This window comes from Malania oleifera, chromosome 9 (assembly GCF_029873635.1).
Source record: "Malania oleifera isolate guangnan ecotype guangnan chromosome 9, ASM2987363v1, whole genome shotgun sequence".
Taxonomy (NCBI): domain Eukaryota; kingdom Viridiplantae; phylum Streptophyta; class Magnoliopsida; order Santalales; family Ximeniaceae; genus Malania; species Malania oleifera.
In genome coordinates this window covers 89,158,930-89,167,609 of record NC_080425.1, presented here as the reverse complement: position 1 = coordinate 89,167,609, position 8,680 = coordinate 89,158,930, and positions in this window count along the sequence as shown.

Genomic DNA, 8,680 nt, shown 5'->3' with positions numbered 1-8,680 from the left:
AGATGATACATGTCTTTTCTTCTGCTCTACAAACTCAGTGCTGCCCTGAATGCTCTTTTCCAGCACTGAAGCCTTATCAACTAATTCTAAAAAACTCTAGACCTGAAACCCGACCAACAACTCGTAGATCCTACGCTTCAGGCCTTTCTCAAATTTCCTGACCTTCCTTACCTCACTTAGGATCAGAAATGGAGCGAAACGCGATAGTTCTACAAATTTAGCTGCATACTCCACAACTGTAATATCTCCCTGGGTCAGATTAGTAAACTCCTCAATCTTTTCCTCTCTGACAAATGAAGGAAAATATCTATCAAAGAAAAGCTCCTTGAATCTTTCCCAGGTAAGAGCTACCTTTACTACCCTCTGATCCTCTAGCAGCTTCACAGAAAGCCACCAGTGCTTTGCCTCTCATGTCATCTTGAAGGCAACATAGCAGACCTTCTACTCGTCCGTGCAGTCGAGTACAACCATATTCTCCTCTATCTCCTGTACCCAAGTTTCTGCAACCACTAGATTAGGTCCTCCTATAAAGGCTGGAAGGTTCATTCTCATAAACTCTTTAATGCTGCAGCCCTGTCTTGCAGGTGGACAGTTCTACTCCTTAGGTTCCTTCTTCATTTCTGCCTTAACTTGACGGACGATACCCCGCAATACCTTAAAGGTATCTATTTCTTCTTTGCTAGAGGTCACTAAATCCTCTCTTACTTCAGCCTCTACATTCTCATCTCCATAATCGATCCTGAAAATAGGACAAAGAAGAGATAAGAATTTCATATCATAAGCCCAAACAATATAATCATTAAATTAAATCAAATAAAAATCCAAAATATTCATATAAGAACCAGTCTCACAATTCAGAAACAAAAACATCTAAGGTTTACCGTGGCTTTTCTGAGGCCGTCGACTGCTTTAGAAAAATCACAAGAAATCGTCGATGTACTTTGTAACGCCCTAGACCCGCCATGCGGGGCCCAGTGCGTTAAGAGACCGACACAATCCTCTGATACCATTCACACAGCGAAAACAATAAATTTCTTCAACAGAAAATATCAGAGTACTATATTTACATACATTGATCCATAATAATTACAACCTAATCCTTCATATTATATATCCAGAATTAATACATATTAAACATAAACTAAATACATATCCGATTTGCTATATTTAACTCACAAAACTACCCCGCCCTGGAGCTATCTAAGCTCGATCACCTCGATAATATGAAAATATTTAACATATGACGGGGTGAGACACCTCTCAGTAAGGAAGAAATAATTTATAATAGTGTGTGGCTGAAGTGTTTATAATATAATTAAAATATCCCTCAAAAGTGTACACACAGTTCACAAGAAGCCAGATAACATGCCCATAATCGCACAAGATCAACGTCCTTATCATCCAATCACATACCCATAACCATTAGTATTTTAATGTTAGTTTCCGAGAATAGGGAAATCCACCCACCCATACAAGTGAGTTCTCTCTGCTCTAGTGCTAACACCAGGGCACTCACCTTTCTCAATAAGCCCTCGGGTTGTGTATTCAAGTAAAGTTACCAAGAATAGGGAAGATCACCCGCTCATACAAGTGGCTTCCCTCTACTCTGGTACCCATAGTTAATTACCAACATACTCGCCTTTCTCAGCAAGCCCTCAGATGGAGTAATTTACTTTACCCTAAATACTTAATTAATTAACATTCGCACACAATCGACACAATCGCTTTGCAGAATTTCACACATACACCCATATCATAATCAATCCACATAGGATCCAATCACACAGCATCAGTGTCCACACAGGACTAATCAACACACAGCATCAGTGTCCACATAAGACTGGTCCTGTAGTAACCAGGAAAAATAAAATTTAAAAAATAATAATAATAAAATAATAAAATAAAATTAATTAATTAAATTAACAAGTAAAATGAATAGTATGATAAGGAAAATATATATATATATATATAAATATTGAAGCATGTATATATATATGTGTGTGTGTGTGTGTGTGTATATATATATAAGTAAGTTATTATGATATGCATTTAATATATAGGTTAAAGGTATATATATATATATATAGAAAGTGTGAAAGCTTCTTCAAGAAGCTTTACTTTAATTAATGATTACTATATATAAAATATAACTCAAACTTCTTCAAGAAACTTGCTTAGATTTTTTGGAAGTTCTCTCTCTCTCTCTCTCTCTCTCTCTCTCTCTCTCTCTCTCTCATACGACTCTCTCTCTCTTCGATTTCGGGCTAGTTTTACGCCGGATCGACAAACCGAAGCCACCACGACGCTCCTGGTGAAGTTCTCTACGAATCTGCTGAAACGGATCGTCAAGGAAACGAAGTTGGATTTCATCCCAAATCCAAGGTAAGACTTTATATTCAATATTTGGATTTTTGACAGTTGAAGAAAGTGATATACGCATAAAAATACTAAACTTTAATACTGAAAATTTTCAGTTCCAGGGGTGTTGATTGGGAACGTTGGGAATCATCCCTAAGTTGAGGTAAGACTTTTTAAGCCGAATTTGACTTCGTGGTAGCTATAGAAAATGTTGTACGTACGAAAATACTAAACTTTAATTCTGCGAGTTTTCATTTTCAGGGTATTGAGTTGAGAGCCTTGTGGGTACGGGGAAGATTTTCTTAGGGGCTTTTCAGGAATCAGGTAAGGGGATAAACTAAGTTAGTTTTGTTTTGAGAAAATGCATGTATATATATGTAGCATCTGATTTCAGGAAAAATAAATATATTTATATATATGATTTATATTTGGAAAATACTGTTTAAATGATAATATGTTGAATATATAGAAAATTTGTTTAGTGTGGCATGAGTATAAAAATGTTGTGAAATACTATTTTCTGCGAATGGGGACGATATGGATTTCAATGATGGAAAACCGGCGTACGAGCTGAGATATATATATATATATATGTGATTTGCCGGCGTATGGGCCGTGGTATGTGGATATGTTTGCCGGCGTACGGGTCATGCTATATGGATGAGATTTTCCAGCGTACGGACTGTGCTACATGATTTGCCGGCGTACGGGCCGAGCTATGTGATTTGCCAGCGTACGGGCTGTGCTATGTGATTTGCCGACATACGGGCCGAGCTATGATAAAATGTGTAATTCCGGCGTACGGGCCGATGATTTTCATGAAATATGTATATGTGAAAAATGATATGATTGATTTGATAATTATTGATATGAGATATCCATGTATCACGATTTTAGTATATGTATATGATATTAGAACCTGGTTGGCTTGGTCTAGGCTAGCACTTGCATGATACCGTTGTTATGTGTCCATGGTTCTCGTGATCATGATATCTGTGTTAACGCCGCTGTACGGAGTGGTGTGAGATTGGATGGTCGATGTGGTTATTTTCAAAAAATGTGCTGTTATCGCCCCTGGTGTACGGACCAGTCTGGGTAGACCCATTGGACCTACAGACTACTGTTTAACTTGACAGTGGTCGGCCAACCATTGTCAGGTCCCGCCTTCGGGCCACACAACTCAGTCATGTGGGGGTAATACATGACAACAGCCAGCTAACCTACCAGAATTGTTTTATGTTATTATTATGATATAAGATGAGAAATGTTTATGAAAATGCAGTATGTTCTGCCATGTTTTGATATGCATATGTTTTCCCAGATTTGATAAACAGTATTGAATATGTTATGTATGGTATATGTAGAACACATAATACTCATGTTGTCACACACTGGTATTAGTTTATTTCCCTTACTGAGAGGTGTCTCACCCCTAAATCTTATACATTTTTTAGGAGCCCCTGATAGGAGAACGGGAAAAGCCCCGCTGATCTAGATCAGTTGTTTGCCCTCTTTGGAAGGGTAAGTTTTTGGTAGGAACAGTTAGGTTTTGTGGGGATTGTCCCCAGATTTCATTTTTGAGATGTATATACTGTGAGATAGTAATTGTAGTGACTCTAGTATGTGTTATGCACATTATGATGAGATGTATATGATTTTATACTTTCTGCTGCGTAGGCTTCTGCTGTATGTTTTGTTATATTCCTGGTGCCCACGGGCCCAGGTGGATTGTGACCTACTGAGTTGGAATGTATGATGTGATGATAATTTATTTATTAAAAAAATATATATGTGAAAAAGGAGCAGGTCGTTACAGGTCCACACAGGACTAATCAAACATACAGCATTAGTGTCCGTGCAGGACTAGTCCACACAGGACAAACTAACCAATCTGTTCATAGTAAATAGGTAAACAACCTCCTCATACCACTACCAATGTTTACCTCCCAGTATAAACGCTCATATAACGACCTCCTCATACCACTGCCAACGTTATATGACGGATATATTAGGTACGATATAACGACCTCCTCATACCACTGCCAACGTTATATCATCATTTACATGAACCACACCACAGATCAATAACACACCTGACTAATCAACCATATTCACGCAATTACCACAGTATACTCAACCATCCAGTATTTTCATCCAAACAAAGTTCACAATCCAACCAGTATATTCAACCAAACAAGATTTATAGCCAAATAACATTCACAATCTCAATGAATTCATCATTCCACTATGCTCATAATCATTTGATCATCAAAATGGTCTAAACCACACAATTTTTCCCAATTTAATACATATATAATTAAAACAGCAATTTTCAATACTAGTTTGATTCATAAAAATTATACCTGTATATGTAGGATTTTTATCCAAAATTAGTCATTTCAATAATTACTAAAAGGTACTATAAAATATTTCCCCTTACCTAATGTAATAACCCAAGAAAAAAAATTTAAAAATAAAAAAAAATAATTAATTAAAATTATTAATTAATTAATTGGTTAAACACTATTAAATTAATGTATTAAATAAACAAATAAAAATAAATAGTATGAAAAAATTATTATTATTAATGAATTAATTAAATGTTATTAAATTAAATAAATAGTAAAAAAAAATGGAATAAAGATATATATATATATATATATATATATAAAAGTTAAAGTATAAGTTTTATATATATATACATAAATTAAGTTAAGTATTAAAAAAAAAAAGTTAAAAAAGCTAAAAGCTTTCTTCTAGAGGCGTCCGCGCCTCTCTGTGCTCTCTTCCACTCTCCGTATATTCTCCGTCTCTGTCTCTCTCTCTCCCCTCATTTCTCCGCCACCGACATTTCTACTAGAACGGATTTATCGTGGGAACGACTTAGGTACTACTCCTAGGGAAAGGTAATTTTTTTTTTCATTTTAACAATTTTACTTTAAATCTGCTGTTAAATCGACGATCAGGCACCACCACTGGGTCCTAGTCGTCGTCATCGTCATTTTGACGTAGATAATTTTTCAATTAGGATTTTCTGGGCCCTACTCTAAAGAGAAAGTGAGATTTGGAAAATTTGGTAATTTGGATATATTTAAGGGTATATTTATTTATTGGGTATTTAAGAGTTTAGGAAGTATTAAAATAATATATTATTTAGGGTAAATTTAATGGAACTAGAATTTTTGATTTAGGGTCCGGGTGAGCGCCGTAGGTATTTTTCGGAGTCCCTGTGGGCGTAGTTCAAGAAACCAAGTAAGGGAAAAAATATGTATTAAATCATAATTTTTATGAATTTAATGGAAAAATAAATTGTGTTATATGTACGTATATATGTTTCGATATGGGTAAAATGCCAACTGTTTAAATTGTATTTTTTTTCGAGTTTAGGGCTGTTTATTATATATGTATATGCTAAAATGAACGAATGAAAGTGGAAAAATATTTTCAGTGTAATTATGTAAGAAATGAAAGGTATTTTCAGTATATAAACATTAAATGTTGGTTGGCTTATTTTATAAGCAGTGTATGAATTTGATTGCTAAATTGTGTGGCATGAGTAAATAGAATGTTGTGTGGAAATATATGTTAAATGTATGAGATGCAGGTTAAGTAAGTAATGCATTGTGAATAAAGCATGACATGGACTATGTTGCTTGTGTGTGTTAATGAAATCATATAAACAGCTGAAAGATACTAGGTAAAACAGCTTAAAAATGCTGGGTAAATGTACGACAGCTGAAATCCGGGTTAGCAGATTCTAGCGCATTTCTATGTGAACTAACTGTTAGTAGATCTAGCTCATTTCTATGTGGACTAATTGTTAGCAGATTCTAGCGCATTTCTATGTGAACTAAGTGTTAGTAGATCTAGCTCATTTCTATGTGGACTAACTGTTAGCAGATTCTAGCGTATTTCTATGTGGACTAACTGATGACGGCTAAAGAGCGATTGTAGTACAAAGGAATGAAATGAAAATGTTATGCAATGAAATAACAATGGAATGACAATGTAATGAAATGAAATGTAAAATGTGAATGATACAAATGGGAAAGAGTCACTTAAAGTGAAATGCAATGCAATGTTAAGTTATGAATATGAACAGATGTGTATGATTGAATAATGATAGAAAGAATGATGTATTATGATATTAGAAGTATGTATGTATGTAGAACATGTTACGATTGGGCGAGGCATACCTTTTGCCTAAGGGCTTGCTGAGTAAGGCGAGTGTACTAGTAGTTACAAATGTGGTAGTATCCACATAACGTACTAGGGCAGAGGGAACCTACTTGTATGGGGTGGGTAGATTTCTCTATCCTTAGGGTCTTTGCCGGTAAACTTTTGTATGAACTGTGTGAGTACGAGATCAATTTATTACTTAAGGGCTTACTGAGTAAGGTGAGTGCCCTGGTATGCTTTAGTTGCGACCTTCGAGTTGCCTAAATATCATAGCAGAGGGGTGCTACTTGTATGGGCGGGTAATCTCGTGAGTTAAACATTTGCATGTGTTTGATTAGGTTCAGGGAATGATTTCAGAAATTATGTTAACGATTTTCAAATGTTAAATAATATGTCATATATAAACTCATGCTGGCCATACACTGTTTTAATATATTGTTTCTTCCCTTACTGAGATGTGTCTCACCCGAATATGAATGTATTTTTTTTTTCAGGATTTCCTCGAGATCGAGCTTTGAGAGCTCGAGGTTTTTATAACATTATTGGGAAATAGAAAAAGAAAATGATATATTTCTATGTTAAATTTGGGATGCAAATATTTATATTTTATGTCCTTATATTTTAAGTCTGTGGAGAAAAGAAAGTTTGTGAACATACTGAAATGTTTTGGAGATATATGTATATATGGAAATGCAGGTGTTGGATGGATACTTTGGATTATAGATAGAAATTAGTAAACTTTGATATTATGTTATATGGAGATTTTGTTTATATTTTCCGTTGCGTATGTTATGGATCATGATTTATTAGGGATTTTATCAAGTATAACGCGCTGGATCCAGATTTAAGGGTTCGGGGCATTACACCTAATCCCTGAAAATCCTTCTAAAATAACCAGTCCTGCACCCGCAGGATTCCCCGTTCAACGTCCTAAAAACCACATCTCCCAAAACTAAACTTTAGTATTTCTTCGCATATAATATTTCCTACAACTAGGGTAAAGCCAAATTTTACATAAAAAGTCTTACCTTAAATCTGAGATGAATTCCTAACTAGTCCCATCAACGATCCACTCTAGCAAGTTTGTAGAGAACTCTTCCAGGAGTGTCGTGGTGGCCTCAGATTGTTGAATCGGCGAAAATCCGGCCTAAAATCGAAGAGCAAAAGTGGAAGGGCCAAAATTTCTAAAGAGAGAAAGAGGACATGCAAGAAATTCACGCTAAAATGAAAGAAATCCACTATTTATACGTAGGGACTCGTCGACGAGACACAACAATTTGTCAACGAGTCCTGTACAAAATTCGGCGATGAGATAGTGAACTCGTCGACGAATTTCAGTTCGTGAAAAACCCCCTTTTGGTATTTCCTCGTCGACGAGACACATACCCTCGTCGACGAGTTTTGAAGAACATTCATCGACGAGACCAGTCCATTCATCAACGAATGCTTGTTGCCACCTTTTCAAGTTTATTCTTTCTTCCCTTCCATCTTCCTTATTATTTCAAATTATTTAAAATTTTATGGGTTGTTACATAATTTGCCTCTAAATTACAAAACACAATCATATACCTTCCTACACCAAACCAATTTCTCAATACCTAACCTATTCATCTCCTATTTTTCATCCTAACTCATTCCTATACTCTGGTATAAATCATTTCATAAATTCTCAAAATCCCAAAATTATTGCTTTGATACCAAAATGTAACGCCCCGAAATGTTAAACAAGGGTCTGGTGCGTTATACTTGATAAAATCTCTAATAATCCATAATTCATATCATACGCAGTGGAAAACATAAACATAATCTCCATTTAATCATAATACGATAATACCACAATTCTGTAATATACCAGAGTTTACTAATTCTAACTAAAATCCATAAAATTCATACCACAATTCTGTAATATACCAGAGTTTACTAATTCTAACTAAAATCCATAAAATTCATCCATCACATGCATTCCCATAAATCTACATAACTCCGATAAAATTTCAGTATTTTTACAACCATTCCTTACTCAACATCTTCAAAACAAAACGACATAAAACATAAAGCATACACATCCCCAAAGCATTAACAAACATATGCCCTTTCTCTTTATATTACTAAAAAATGCTAAATACCCTCGAGCTCCCTAAGT